A 15115-nucleotide genomic window follows, 5' to 3' on the forward strand; every position below is an offset into this window, starting at 1 on the left:
AAGGAAAGTTTGTAAACTTGTTAAATCCTTATATGGATTAAAGCAAGAACCTAAATAATGGCATGAGAAATTTGACAATGTAATATTGTCAAACAGTTTCAAAATAAACGAGTGTGACAAATGTGTCTATGTCAAAAGCACTCAAAAGGGATGTGTCATTGTTTGTCTCTATGTCAACGATATGCTAATTTCGGGGAGTAATATGGATGTCATAAATTCTACCAAATAAATGTTGTCCAGTAAGTTTGATATGACAGATTTAAGTCACTACAAGAATACTGAGCATTAGCCACAACTATAAACCGTGGCTAAAGTCTTTTTGCTATGGCTATAAGTTATTGCACGACCGTTGCTAATGCGCATGTGGCTAACCTTTTTCCACAGCTATGGGCTGTGGCCAAAACTTTATTTTTTCCCACGGTTTTGGACCGTTCCATGGGCCATGGCTAATAACCCTTTGGCCACAACATTCAATCGTGGCCAATGGTGACATGGATCGTAGGGTATGCTTTTTTGTGGGCTGGATCTATAGTTTGGCCACGGTTCTAGGCCGTGGCAAATGACTTCAATTGGGTAAAAAAAAATTGGTTTGAATGCCTTTATATGACACACCACACCTGCAGTTCATACAAAGTTCTACCATTCTAATCAAACCCACAGGAACACTAAACATTATCCACAATTCATCATTTCATACATAACATGTACTTGGCATAAGACTTTTTTACATAATAGATCCAATTAGGAATACTAACCTAGATAAAAGAATAAAAATATAATACTCTTTAAGAATTTGCAAATACTATTAAGAATGACTCCTAAAAAAAATTGAAATGGCACCTTGCATTTAACCTCAAACCCATCTGGCTGGTCCATATAGACATCTTCTTCAAGGTCTCCATGAAGAAAAGCTATCTTAACGATCTAGTTACTCAAAATCTAGGTTCATACTTGCAATCAGACCCAATACCACCCTGATAGAAGTCATCTTAACTACAAGATAGAAAATTTCATCAAAGTCAATCCCTTTCCTTTGACCAAATCCCTTCACAACAAGGCAAGCTTTGTGCCTTGGGTATGGATTATTCTTCTCATGATTGACTTTGTAGATCCACTTATTCTTGAGAATTTTTCTTTCTTTCGGTTTCTTAACTAACTCATAAGTGTGATTCTTATACAAAGAATCCATCTCATTATGCATGGCCTTGAACCACTTCTCTTTGTCTATACCTTCAAGAGCCTCTTGATAGTACATAAGTTCTCCACCATTAGATAGTAAAACATACGTATGTTATGAATATCTTGTTAAAGCTAGTCTCTCTCTGTCAAACCTCCTTACCCCCATCTTCTTGTGGCTCAGGTGGTGGTTCAGGCACTTCATATGCATCTTCTATATCAATAGGTTTTATCCCATCATGAGCAATAGGATCATCATCATGAGCTTCAAACCCATGGTTCTCTGCATTTTCAATGCCTTCTTCACGTTCCACAGTAGGAACTTCTGGTTCTTAATCAACAAGATCATTAGTGAAAGCTTCTAGCTTTTCACCATCCTCAAAGTCTACTATGGTTTGGTCTTCCAAGAACACAATATCTCGACTTCGGATTACCTTCTTGTTAATCGGATCATAGAGTTTGTAGCCAAACTTCCCATCCCCATAACCCAGAAAAATGCACTGTTTGGCTTTGTCATCAAGCTTGGATCTCTCATCCTTAGGAATATGAACAAATGCTCTACACCCAAATACCCTCAAATATCCATAATCAACATCTTTGCCTGACCATACTCTCTCTGGATAATCACTATTTAGAGGCTTTGACGGTGATAGGTTGATCACATGTACGGCTGTGCGCATTGCTTCTACCCAATAACTTCTAGGTAACTTAGAGTGAGACAGCATGCATCTCATCCTCTCTACAAAGGTACGATTCATCCTCTCGGCTATACCATTTTGTTGTGGTGTCTTGGGAACGGTCTGCTCATGGCGAATTCCATGACTCTTGCAATACTCTTCAAACGGCCATATGTACTTACCCCTATTATCTTAATGAATACACTTCAAAGGCTTCCATGTCTCTCTTTCCACCATGCTATAGAAAATCTTAAACACCCTAAGTACTTCTTCCTTGACTATATGCCCATATCTTTCTTGACGCATCATCAATGAGAGTCAAGAAGTATAAAGCTCCCCCATGGGATTTTACTTTCAAAGGACCACATAAGTCAGTGTGAACTAGCTCAAGGACATTGTCCTTTTTGTGAGACAGGAATCTTTGGAAATACACCATGTGTTACTTTCCTACCAAACAATGAGTACATCTATTTAAATGTGTACCTTTGATGTCTGGCAAGGCCTTTTGGTTGGCAAGAATTTTCATGCCTTTTTCACCCATATGGCATAGTCTTTTATGCCATAGCTCGGAAGAAGCTTCTTCTACCTTCTGCACATTTACTTCTACTTTACACAAACTAGCATGTATCTTGTAAAGAGAGCAAGTTTTCTTCCATTTGGCTGCTACAATGGAATCTCTGCTCAGTTTTCATACCCTATTACCAAACGAGTTTAGAAAGTTATCATTGATAAGCGCATAAATACTACATATTTACGCTCAATTTTATATTAGTTAGTTCGTTTAATTTATTTATTTGATTTAGTTAGTGTATTTTTGGTGGTTTTACAGGAATTAGACTTAACATGATTAAAAGTGTGGAAATTGTCGAGATTCGGGATGTCAGTGGCATGAGTTCCCCTAGTTTGGTTGGGCCTTGTTAAGCATGTGAGTAAAGACAAGAGGAAATAAAAGAAAATGGAATTTGGGCCTAAAGTTTAGTTTGGGTCCAATAGCTTAAGATCGGACCATGTGTACCAAGCCAATTCTTAGCACTTAAATAGACCAAAGGCCATATACACCAAAGCCGATCGAACCAAACATTAAACATTTAAATCTCATCCCATTATAGCTACCGGACCACCTGATCAGCCTCACCCTTCGCTCTCACGAACATAAATAAGAAACTTTCCCTCCAAAACTCCATTCAAACTTTCCAAATTCGAACCAACCAATAAACCAATTAAAAGCCCACACCCACAAGCTAAAGGCCACACCGCTCATTGTCCACCCGGGATGCACCGGATCAGACTTTTGTTTCCTTCCTTCTCCATCTCACGAACAGAAGGAAACCTTCTTTTCTTTGAATTCGACTTTCCAAATTCGAAGGGGACAACTGGTGGTGACCTAAAGGATACGATAAATACTAAAAAAATGGGAGTTTTTGAGGGGCATCTGCAGAGACCAGAAGAGAACAGAACACAGCAGAACAAGGAACAGACAGAAAAGTGGAGGAGGATTGGAGACGCATGGAAATCGAGATCGAGATCGAGAACAGACGAGCACATCAGGATATCGGTTTTACTAATGACTTTATTTTCTTTTATCTTGGTTGTTCAAAATACCATGCGTAGCTAACTCTAGACTAGGACAGACGAAGTCTGAAACTGGTTGTTTGTGTTTGGGATTGGTTCTCGGATTTTTAGTATACTTCATATTTATATAAACTCTTCATTGTTCATGATTAATTAACAAAAGGTTTAGTCTTTCATATAGTATGTGATGCATGCGATATTGTTTGGTCACTTTTGTTATTAGTTAAACACGTTTTCACTGTTTAAGTCCGGATTGTGTACTATTCGTGCTGTAAGAAGACGAATATTTATGTGACCTTGACCTTAGTGTTGAACCGTTAGAAGACACTTATCGATCAAGAGTTACCACATTCATATCATCGAGACGGCAGTCAAGGTTAGGTAATATTTTAGTATTTAATTGTTCCTAAATAGCAATCCCTATGGGATCGACCTCGTCATAAAGGTGCAAACAAGTATGATCGTCAATATTCTTAAGGTGCAAACAAGTATGATCCTCAATATTTTAGTATGCCACTAGCTTTTGCAGGTCGGCTAACTAGGTCTATTCAAATTTATGGGAAGACCTAGTCATAAAGGTGCAAACAAGTATGATCGTCAATATGAAGAACTTGATCTTTATCAACATTATTGGGATTAAGAACCTGATCTACTAGGTGAAACAAGTAATATATAAAGCACAAAATCAGTGTAATGGTTCCCAATTTTCTAAACATACCGGAATTAAGTCTCACTAACTTACAGGGATAATCTACTGACATAAACATTCGCATTGATGACCATAAAACATTAATATCAATTATTTACTTATGTCTCCTAATAGAAAACCTGGCATATAATTTGAAATAAAATACAACAAATATTCTTAAGGCAACTTAAGAATCTCTTACTATAACCAATCCAAGTTACTGTGAGCAGAAAAATGTTTAATAAAATACTATAAAAATATACCAAGCAATGCAGATGTACAAAATACTGAAAAAAAAAAAAAAAGTATACACACCTGCACATATGTAAACCCCAAACTTAAATTCAATCCCGAGGTAGCACCCGTAAAATAATATACAAGTATCAAGCCATGGAATCATCCTAGCACCTAACAACCACTACTGCTATGTACTTAATCAAGGAATTCCTTACACCTATTATTGTCATTACAATGCACAGACCATTATTGCATGCTTACCTTGTTCATGGACCTATAATCCAAGAATTGTAGTGACACGACGTCTGAGTGCAAGTCATGCTTTGTATATTGGATGCCCTTGTGCCCCTTGGTAGCTCTTTCTTGCAGCCAAGAGAAAAATAAACAAAATTAAAAACAAAGAGAATATTATATAACACTTCTCCATCCCCCTTTTTCTGGGCTTGGGACCAGCAACGCAAACATAAAGTTAACTTGTACGGAGTAAAAAAAAAAGGGTTAGCATGTAGAGACCAAGCAAACATTCAATACTTTAGTATTAGCAAAATAAAGATTTAGAATGAAAACAAAATGATACTAGTATGGTAGTAGCTTGACCTAAACATAGAAACGAGTTCCAAAATAGCAAAAGAGATAACATAGTCAAACATGTCCATAGGCATGTATCATAGCCAAAAAACACAATACATATAGCATACTTGTTCAAGATTGCGCATCCACATGACCCACGCATGTTATATACCCCATTCTAAGGAATTCATTTTACTTTACAAAACTTAATTAACTAGACCCCTCTAAACAATTCATATTAAGACATTGGCAATTAAAAATCACTAGATCATTATTGCGATAAGTTCAAGGGGATGGTAAGACTTGTCTTCAATGAAAATGACCTATTTCTAGCAATAAAAAAATATACCATTGTAAAGCAAATATTACTAGCAATGAAAAATATAACCCCCAAAATTTTAAGTCTAGAGAATACATAAAAAAACATGTAAAGGAAATAATGAAAAAAGCTATGGGCTGATGTTGCTTGACCACATATAACATGTCATGCAATTCAATTGTCAATTTTATAATAAATTTACAAACGCTAAGACACACACACACACGCATGTACTTATGGACATTAATATACTACTACAACCATTCTCACATACAACAACCTCATATGGAAGTCTTCCATATTTGTTCAAAGAATGGAAAAGATGAAAATTTTTGATTAATCATGTGAAGGTCCAACAGAACATGATCAGCCATGCGAGGTTTCATCAAGCAATACATACAATAATTCAGGCATTATTTATGTTCACAATGATATATTAGTAGTTGTTCCATATCAAATAAACATCTAGACATTATCATCTTTACGCCTAAACAGGAAAATATACGAACACATGTGATAGAATGTTAAGCCAACAATGCATAAAAGATTCACTTCCAAAATATTTAAAGGAGTTAGAAGGATACAAAACAATATTTAATTTAAAATGACATTATTTCTATAATAATCGAAACCAACACCCAAACAATAGATGGGGAAAAAAAATGCACCTCTATCTTCTTGATCTCCAAACTATGCTCTTGACTTCAATCCGGATCTATCATCAGTGGCATTCGCCTTGCTTTAATCATCGCATTAAGCTTATGTCGAGATATTGATTCCTCCACACAACAATTTGCCAAGTAGTCAAATATGCGAGTACCTGAGCCAACGAACAAGGAACACTTGTTCCGGGCGTTTGAGCGATCGAGCAATGGACCGACGCTACCTGACTTATCAGCCAGCAAGTAAACTACCTTAACCCCCTAAAATCTAAGTAAGGAGTTGGCACTCATCTCTAACAATGTTATTGTGCGTCGTTAGCATGGATGAGCCTTCCGTCACGGAATTCAATCTAAGGGTATCATGGCACTGCCGTAGCAACTCCCTTCGAAGATTATCCCAGTCTAGTCTAGAATCAACACCAAACAAAGCTTCACCATAACTACGTACAAGGTACCTGTGAAAGCCCTTACCGTGGTAGACGATTAGAATCAAGGGATTAGAAAAAATAAGAAGTAAGTCTTGTTCGAAAGCATCTAGAGATAGCCACCGGTTACATCGATGTAAATAATAAAAAAAAGTAAATCCAGATCTGTTTACATTAAATAATATAAACAATGATTGAAATTACTTCATTCAAACTGAATTTAATAATAATAATTTTTTTTTAAAAAACAACAACCTTTCAAAGCCAAAATTTGTAAACCCTAACCCTAAAAAAACAAAATTGTGAGAAGAGAAAGAGGAAGAACAATTACCTGGAGATAGATGGCATTTTTCTCGAAAAGGGATATTTTATAGGGAGAAGAAGTTTGGGTTTTCTAGAAGTGGGGCAATGAAGAAGAAGAAGAAAAGAGAGAGAGAGAGAGAGAGAGAGAGAGAGAGAGAGAAAGAAAACTGAGAGAAAGAGAGTGTGTGTTATCCTAACTCTAATATTTCACGGCCACCAGGCCACACATTTCATTTCATGCTCATCTAATTTTCATGAAATCAACGGGTATAAAATCACAGATCTCTATCAACGGTTCATAAGGAAATGAACATGACCGTGGCCAAAAACCTAACTAAACCAAAACAACACAGATAATTGGCCACAGCTGCCAAAACATTTAGCCATGGCCAAAGACCGTGAATACTATGCCACAGCCATTAACCGTGGCTAAAGCTAACCTGTACCTGTGGCAAAAAGTCATTTTTCTTGTAGTGAGTGACACTGATATTATCATAGGAATTAAGATCTCTAGGACGGAGGATGGACTTGTTCTATCACAATCTCATTACATTGAGATGATTCTTGAACAGTTCAAGAAATACAACATTACACCAAAAAGGACACCAGTTGACATAAATCTTCATTTAGCCAAAAATACTGAAGATAGCATATCTCAACTAGAGTACTCTTGTATACTTGGCAGTTTAATGTATGTCATGAATTGTACAAAACCTGACATATCATACTCTATGAGCAAGCTAAGTAGATATACGAGTAATCCTGACAAAGATCATTAGACAACCTTACTTAGAGTTTTAGGATACTTAAAGTATACTCAGAACTATGGTCTGCACTATACAAGATATCCAGCCGTTCCAAAAGGGTACTGCGATGCTAATTGGATATCTAACACTAAAGACTCAAAATCCACAAGTGGATATGTCTTGACTCTTAGAGGTGTAGCTATTTCATGGAAATCCTCAAAGCAAACGTCCATGGCAAGGCCCACTATGGAATAAGAATTCATAGCATTATTAGACAAGGCTGGAGAAGAAGTAGAGTGGCTTCAAAAAAATTTAGAGGATATTCCAAACTGGGCTAAACCTGTGCCAGCAATGTGTATACACTATGATAGTCAATCTGCTATTGGTAGAGCATAGAGTAGAATGCATAACGGAAAGTCTCGACACATACGTCGTAGACATAATACCATTAGACAATTGCTCTCAAATGGAGTTATCTCGATCGACTATGTAAGGTCAAAAAATAACATTGTGGATCCGCTTACAAAAGGTTTAACAAGAGAGCAAGTGGAAAGATTATCAAATGGAATGGCTTAAAACCTTTGAGATAATCAACCAAGAGTCTTCATAATGGAAAAACCAACCTAGTTGATTGGAGATCCCAAGATCTAGGTTCAAAGGGCCAACTAAATTATGTATGTGACTTAGTGAGCACTAGAGAGTAATATTATACTTTAACCCATTCCTATGATAAGAGAGTGAATCTCTACCGTGAGACCCAGGATAAGCTAAGTTTTTAATGATTCACTATATCTTGAAAAGTTATGTTATCTAAATGGAGTATTACAGGATCCTCTTTATAGAATTCACCTATGTTAGTGCGAAGTGGGGCCGCTTCTATGAGAATTTTAAAGGCAAATGTCTCAGAAGCACTATTTGAAACCAAGAAGTGTTCAAGGCCAAAATGAACACAAATGTGAGAGCCAACAGTATTCGAGAAGATACTGCGTGAAGATGATTGTCTAGGTTTATACAAACAGCTAACAGTTCAACGACATTAATTGAAGTCTACTGATCGTCTAATTTAATCTGATCGACCTTCACTAAGGCAAGTTCAAAGCCTCCCATGCTACTTGACCTGATGCGGCATCTTTTCATTTATAAAATAACATAAATTCATTGTTTATGAGTGAAAAAGCCAAATTTTCATTCATGTGGGGGATTGTTAGAAAAATGATTGTAATTGAAAGTTCAAAGTGTAGTGAACACATGGAAGTTGGAATTAAACAAATCCATTGAGAAATGAATGAGTAATTTATCTCCCAAGTTACCTCACTTTAGATGAAATGATTGAGAAATGAATGTGAGAAAGTGTGAAAAACACTTAGTCCCACATGGGAAGAAGACCAAAAAGTTGTTGAGTTTATAAGGCCTAATTGTGGCTACTTAGGTTGGGCCCCAAGGGGTACCACCAATTTTCTGTGGAGATGGAACGTAGTCAAGCTCAACAAGAAACACTCACGGGCGCCGCTGTCGTCCAACCGACTGACTACCACCGCCCGCTCGTCCGACCGACTTGACTCTGCTTCGATTTCAAGTCGGGTTCGGGTTTGGGCTTGGCTGCTGTGTATATTCTTTTTGGACTATGGACTTCTTATTTTATAAACCAATCCCAATCTGAATTGGGTCCAACAGGCTAGTTAGTTTCTTTTGAAACAGTCAAATGAGATACACATTTTCGAAAGGGTACACTAGTTCAAAACAGTGCATTATGCCGAAAAGGTGCGACTTTTCAAAATAGGCACTGGTTTGAAATAGTGCTTTATGCCAGAATAGTGCGTCATTTCGAAACATTTGATTTTTCAAAAAGTTGCTTAACTTTTCCCAAGAGTCACTGTAGTGTTTCGAAAAGGCACAACTCAGCTATAAATGGTCGACAAATTTGGATAGAAAGACACACCAGATCACACATTTATGATCTTTCTCTTCTCCCTCTATTCTTAGTCAAATATTATGTTGTGTCCGCTGATTCTGTAGAACTGTAGTGCTAGCTTTCTATAGAAGAAAATATATTCTATCTTGGGAGACAGTTTCCCATCAACCTTCAAGCACTATGAGAGGGAAAATTTGTTTTAAAGATATAGTGTTTCTACACTAGGCTCGGATTTAACAAATAAGTTAGTACAAGACACTTACAAGACAAAAGGTTTGTACTGTTTGGTGATTGGTAAAGAGTAAGTACATTTAAGTTGTATATTCCTAACATACTTTAAAATGGATAAATGAACTACTATGCAAATTTAAAAGTGCCGAATAAAACTACTATACAAATCTAAAATTGCAAAGTAAAACTACAACACAAATATTAAAATGCAAAGTAAAACTAGCTACTATGCAAATTTAAGAATGCATAGTAAAACTATTACGCAAATTTAAAAGAATATAAAGTAAAACTACCACCTCACATTACATAAACACAAAAAAGCTGAGTAAAAATCCTAAGCAAATTTAAGAATGCAGAGTAAAAACTACTACGAAAATATAAAAATGCATATTAAAACTACTACATATACAAACATAAAAATGCATAATAAATCCAAACTTGAAATTGCAAAACTATGAAAACTATAAAATACAAAGTAAAATCATTAAAGAAATGTAAATTCATATTTACAAACTAACTCGCATTTGAAAATTCATTTTTTCATACAAATTTATCAAAAATATGATTAAATGTTGAAGATTCTCACCAGATTTAGTTTGTTCACCGTAGTTTTTGAAGCAACCATCTACTAAATTTCATCTCCATCTCTTTGAACCTGTATAATCTTGTTGTTTTGGTTGGGTTATGGTTAGTGGTAGTGGGGATGATTGGGTGCTGGAGAGTGGTGCGATTGAAGCTTTGAATAGCTGTTAATGGCGGACAAGATGTCGATCCAGTTTGGAGGAAAGGTTGTTGGATTAATGAATTGAGTTTTTGTTTTTATTAAAGGGGTAGGGTCTTGTCCAAGAGTGAAATCGGTGGGATGATTAGAGGAGGAAAGGTTGGTGGTGGCCGGAATTCGCGCTGGTGCGCTGGTGAGGGTGAGAGGAATCGAGTTTTTTCATTTATTAAAGTTATAGGGTTTTTCAATAGGAGTCAAACCGCTGGAATGAGAGTGGAGGAGGAGAAGAACTGATGGTGGTTGATCAGTGGAGGTGGTGAGGAAGAAGAAGGAGGAGGTGGCGAACCTGGTTCTATTTTTGGTTGGGCTTGGGCCGGACCACATTAGTTTTCTTTAGGCCGATTTAGTTTAAGTTCTTTGGGCCGAACCAATTAAAGTTTTGGGCCAATTTAATTTCTTTTTTTTTAGTTGTTGTTCGGCCGAAATCTATTAATTTTTTGGTCCAGTTTCAAGTTTGTTTTGGGCCGGTCCATATAACTTAAAATAGATCCAATTGAGTCTTTAAATGTTTAGACTTTTGGGCTTGGGTTTTGGGCCTTAACTGTGGACTATTGACTGTTTAATTGCGTTACTTTTTATTTATTAAATTTTATAGACTAATCAAATGGTAGAATGTTGTGGAAGCCTGTATAAACTGGATTGTCATTATCTAAGAAAGATTTGACGTTGAAATGGTGTATTTTTGACACATGACAAGAGTAAAATTTTAGGAGACATAATATTCCTAAAACGCTATAAAAATATTATGCGGTACGTTTGGAGCAAATTGTGACATTATGTGGTATGTTGAAATTGTTGTTTTGTTAAATGATATCATATGTTATGATATCTATTAAATGTAATATCTTTGAGAAATAAATGTAAATGCTCTATCATTATATCTGTGAGATGCTACTATGAGGTAGTATAATATTTGTAAATATTTCCCACAGGATTATGGGTTAGTGCAATAATTTATTTGGCACGTGAAAGAATGAAAGTTGTTATGAGATGTATTGAGATATTTTTAAATATTGTGGCTTAGTGCAATAATGTATTTGGCTGATAAAGTGAAATGGTTATGAGATATAAACATATGATACCTGAATAAATTACGTAACGAAAATCCTGGAACCTAGCTACCACAACTCATGTGATTGGCCCATGTGAAGAGCGTATGTGATTTGATTGGCCCTTCGGGCGTTACAGTGAATCTTAATGGCCCTTCTGGCGTAGCCGAATAGTAGCTTGATTATCTCGTTCGCAAAAATTAGAACGAGACGCGCGATATTTTATGCCGAATAGTGGCAATACCCACGTAATGACGGTGGTGTTGAGGTTACCTGGTATGCGATATCCCGCTTAGGGTAATTACGCACATAGTAGTTCATTACGCGAGGTGAGGCATATGGATGTACATGTTCGGCGTTGGGGAGCGATTGTGGTAGCTAGGGAAACTAGGTAAAACATATAGACGATGTGATTCTAGAGACACTTGAAGAAACTCTAAACAATAATTGTGATGATATATCAAAGTGTATGTTAAATCTATAATAAATAATTTATTCTAATTTATGTTGCATTCACAATGGCTTTGCAGAAAGGTGGGTTGAATTGATTATCTATATAGGTGTGACCCACTCTGTGATTAGGCTTATTCCATCGTAAGTATATAGTAAGTTTTAGTTTTTGGTATTTTATTAGTAGGTGCAGTTGATCTAGTACAGTTTGAAACTAAGGCGCCTCAGTAGAGAAACTAAATACCTTATTATTATTGAATTGGAAGCTAAGACGCCTCAGTGGAGGAACTACCTGCCTTAATTAGTGTATTTAAGAATGTTGTATTAGTCGTTGAAAATTAAGACGCCTCGGTAGAAGAACTAACTGTCTTATGGATTATGTATATATATGTATACGTATAATTTATATTTTATGGCTGAGATACCAGCATTGTTTATAATGCTAACCCGATTTGTATGTTTGCTTATCGGGTGTGTTCATAAAGTGAACCCAGTTGATAAGTCTTGACAGGATTAGTATTGAAAGTGCTGCTTATGGGAATTTAGATTTGTAGGAGAAGATATTTTAAATATAAAAAGCTAAAGAGAAGGAAGAGAGAAAATAGAAGGATTCGTGGGTCTGTTAAGTGGGGATATTTTTGTCAGTTTTCTATTTTCTAAAAAGGCAGAATTGTTTTGTGAGTTGTTATGACTTGAGGGGGTTTTAATGGACCCAGTTTTTAACCAGAGAGATTAAACTCAATAACCAATCTAAGAGTCATAAATTTGAGTCAAAATTGAGTAAAGTCCCCAGAACCTAGGGATGTCCATCTTGCCCGAAACCCGCCCAAAACCCAAACGAAATATCTGCACTAAACCCTGTCCAAACCCGAACCCAAACCGAAATACATAGGGTAGGGTTTGGTCACACTCTCTACACCCAGACCGACCCGAGTTCGACCCGATAATTTAGCCCTAAACCCGTTAAAAAGGCTAAAAAACCTGAAATTGAACCTGGACCGAAATCGAACCCCAAATCAGGTTCAATTGCATACTACTAATCTCATATAAAAAAATGAGTTAGATAAATATTTGGATTATGATCTCATTCATGTTTACAATGACGAGTTATTTAATATATTGGATTATGAAAAAAATTATGTCGGAATTTCCAATTTTTTCAGTAATTGCACGTGATCATGTGTCTATAGTTCATTCCGAGTCCATCTATTTTTAAATCATATTAAATAATTATGTCCGAGTATAGGTGATAATTACTTCCAAATTCATTAGAAGTTTTATTTTGTTTGAAGGATTGGTGGATAGCCGAAGAAGAAATAAAATGTATATATCTATTTAAAATAAAGATTCTTATTGTCTTCTTTTTTTATTTATACCAGATTTTATCCTATCCGAATCCGAACCCGATGGGTACCCAAAATATAAGGTTAGAATAGGGTTTGGTCACACTTCTCAACAAAATACCCGACCTGCTGAAAAACGGTCGGGGTTCGGATAACCCGATACCCGTTCAAAACCTGAAAAGTCTGGTTCGAGCCGGATCGGGTATCCGTTTGGACAAGGCAGAACCGGACCTAACGGACCTACTTATGACGCTAGCTTTGACATGCTCATGAAATTTAAGTGTGCAGTGAAATTTCTCGTCCAGTGCCCTCTCGGCATCGGCATAACGAGTCCCATTTGTCTTATTCCTTCCCATCCACATCTAGTGTTAATCATATTGGAATTTTGACAAGAAGGCTTAGCTGTAAAGCTCTCTGTTTGGTCTCTTTGTGTTGCATAAAGAATCCTTTTCGTGGCCATAATTTCTCCTACCGTCAATTGAGTTGGCTCCACTAACATTAGACGCAACTCCCACGATATTATGATTGCGATTCTTTTCTTTTCCTAGACAGATTGAGGTATCGGCCCGTCTGACCGTGTCTATAAATGCATATCATATGTCCTTGGGCGAAATAACAATTCGATGACAATCTGGTGAAAAAACCAATAATTATTTTGATTTCAGCAAATTCAGAAATGCCAACACAATACCACCAAACATATTGGCGTGCCAAACACAATGACAGTGGAAAATATTAGGGGTGTGCACAAAACCGGCCGAACTGACCAAACCAAACCAGTCAATTTCGGCCAGTCAATTATGTTCATTAATCGGGTCAGTTTGGTTAAGTATATGTGAAAACTGATAAAATTGGTTTAGTTCCAAAACTAACCCGAACTAATCCGCCATATATATATATACACACACACGAGCAGGTTATGTTTACCACACTTTTTATACCATAGTTTATATCACACCCTCTTACGAGATGAATTAAGTGCTAATAATTTGTCGATATGATCTACTAACTATAAATAACATCTCCACAAAAATTTATAACGTTTGGAAATCTCTAATCTAATTAAAAGTTGTTGTAAACTTTGAATTTTTTTAACGGCTCAGATTTTTCGATTTTGCAATCATCTTTTGACATAGTTAAACATCTATATAATAAGATAGGATTTTTTTTCCACTACAAGACAAAATTATAATAAAGGACGGTCCGGATCATTTCTATTACAATCTAACGACTGCTGTGAGGCTGATCATCTTCGAGATAAGGGTTCGAATTTAATTGTTGGAATATGACATTAACGGGAACGAATCCCACTTCGTTTTTACGGGCTTTTCTCACACCAAGTCGCGGGTTCGAGTTAGAGCCCAACATCAATTTCATTTTTTTTTGACACTCTTTTTTTTCACTCACTAGAAATATAAAATTTTGCCCTCAAACAAAAAAACACCTCCTGGTATCCAAGCTTTGTTACAAAGTTTCAGGACCATTTGTTTGAGAATGTTCAAGGGGTTGTAGCTAATGAGGCTAATAAGGTTAAGGTTTATGGGAAGGACTTTATAAGGTGGGCAAAGGGGGAGGCGGCGGATGATTTTCGATTTGGGAGGGTGTAGAAGATGGGGGTGGGTCGATGAGGCTACTCAGAATTTGATGGAGGAGTTTGAGGAGGCAGCACAAGGAGGAGGAATACAGAGTTTGGCATTAGGTGCTTGGAGAATAGTTTTTGGTTGGTGATTCTGGTGTTGAGGTTGTTAAGAATTTTAGTGATGGGATTCAAGAGAAGGGTGTTTATGTGAAGTTTTATAATCGGAGTTCTAGATTTGGTTCACCATTCGGTTTCAACAGTCAACACCGAAAAAAGCTCTTCTTATGAGGGCTGAGATTAATACGCTGCATATGAACTCGACTACGAGTGAGGTTAGTTCTCATTCGACTGGGCTTCATCAGCTTGATATTGAAATGAGGAGGATAGTTTTGGAA

The sequence above is a fragment of the Coptis chinensis genome, chromosome 7 (assembly GCF_015680905.1).
Source record: "Coptis chinensis isolate HL-2020 chromosome 7, ASM1568090v1, whole genome shotgun sequence".
NCBI lineage: Eukaryota > Viridiplantae > Streptophyta > Magnoliopsida > Ranunculales > Ranunculaceae > Coptis > Coptis chinensis.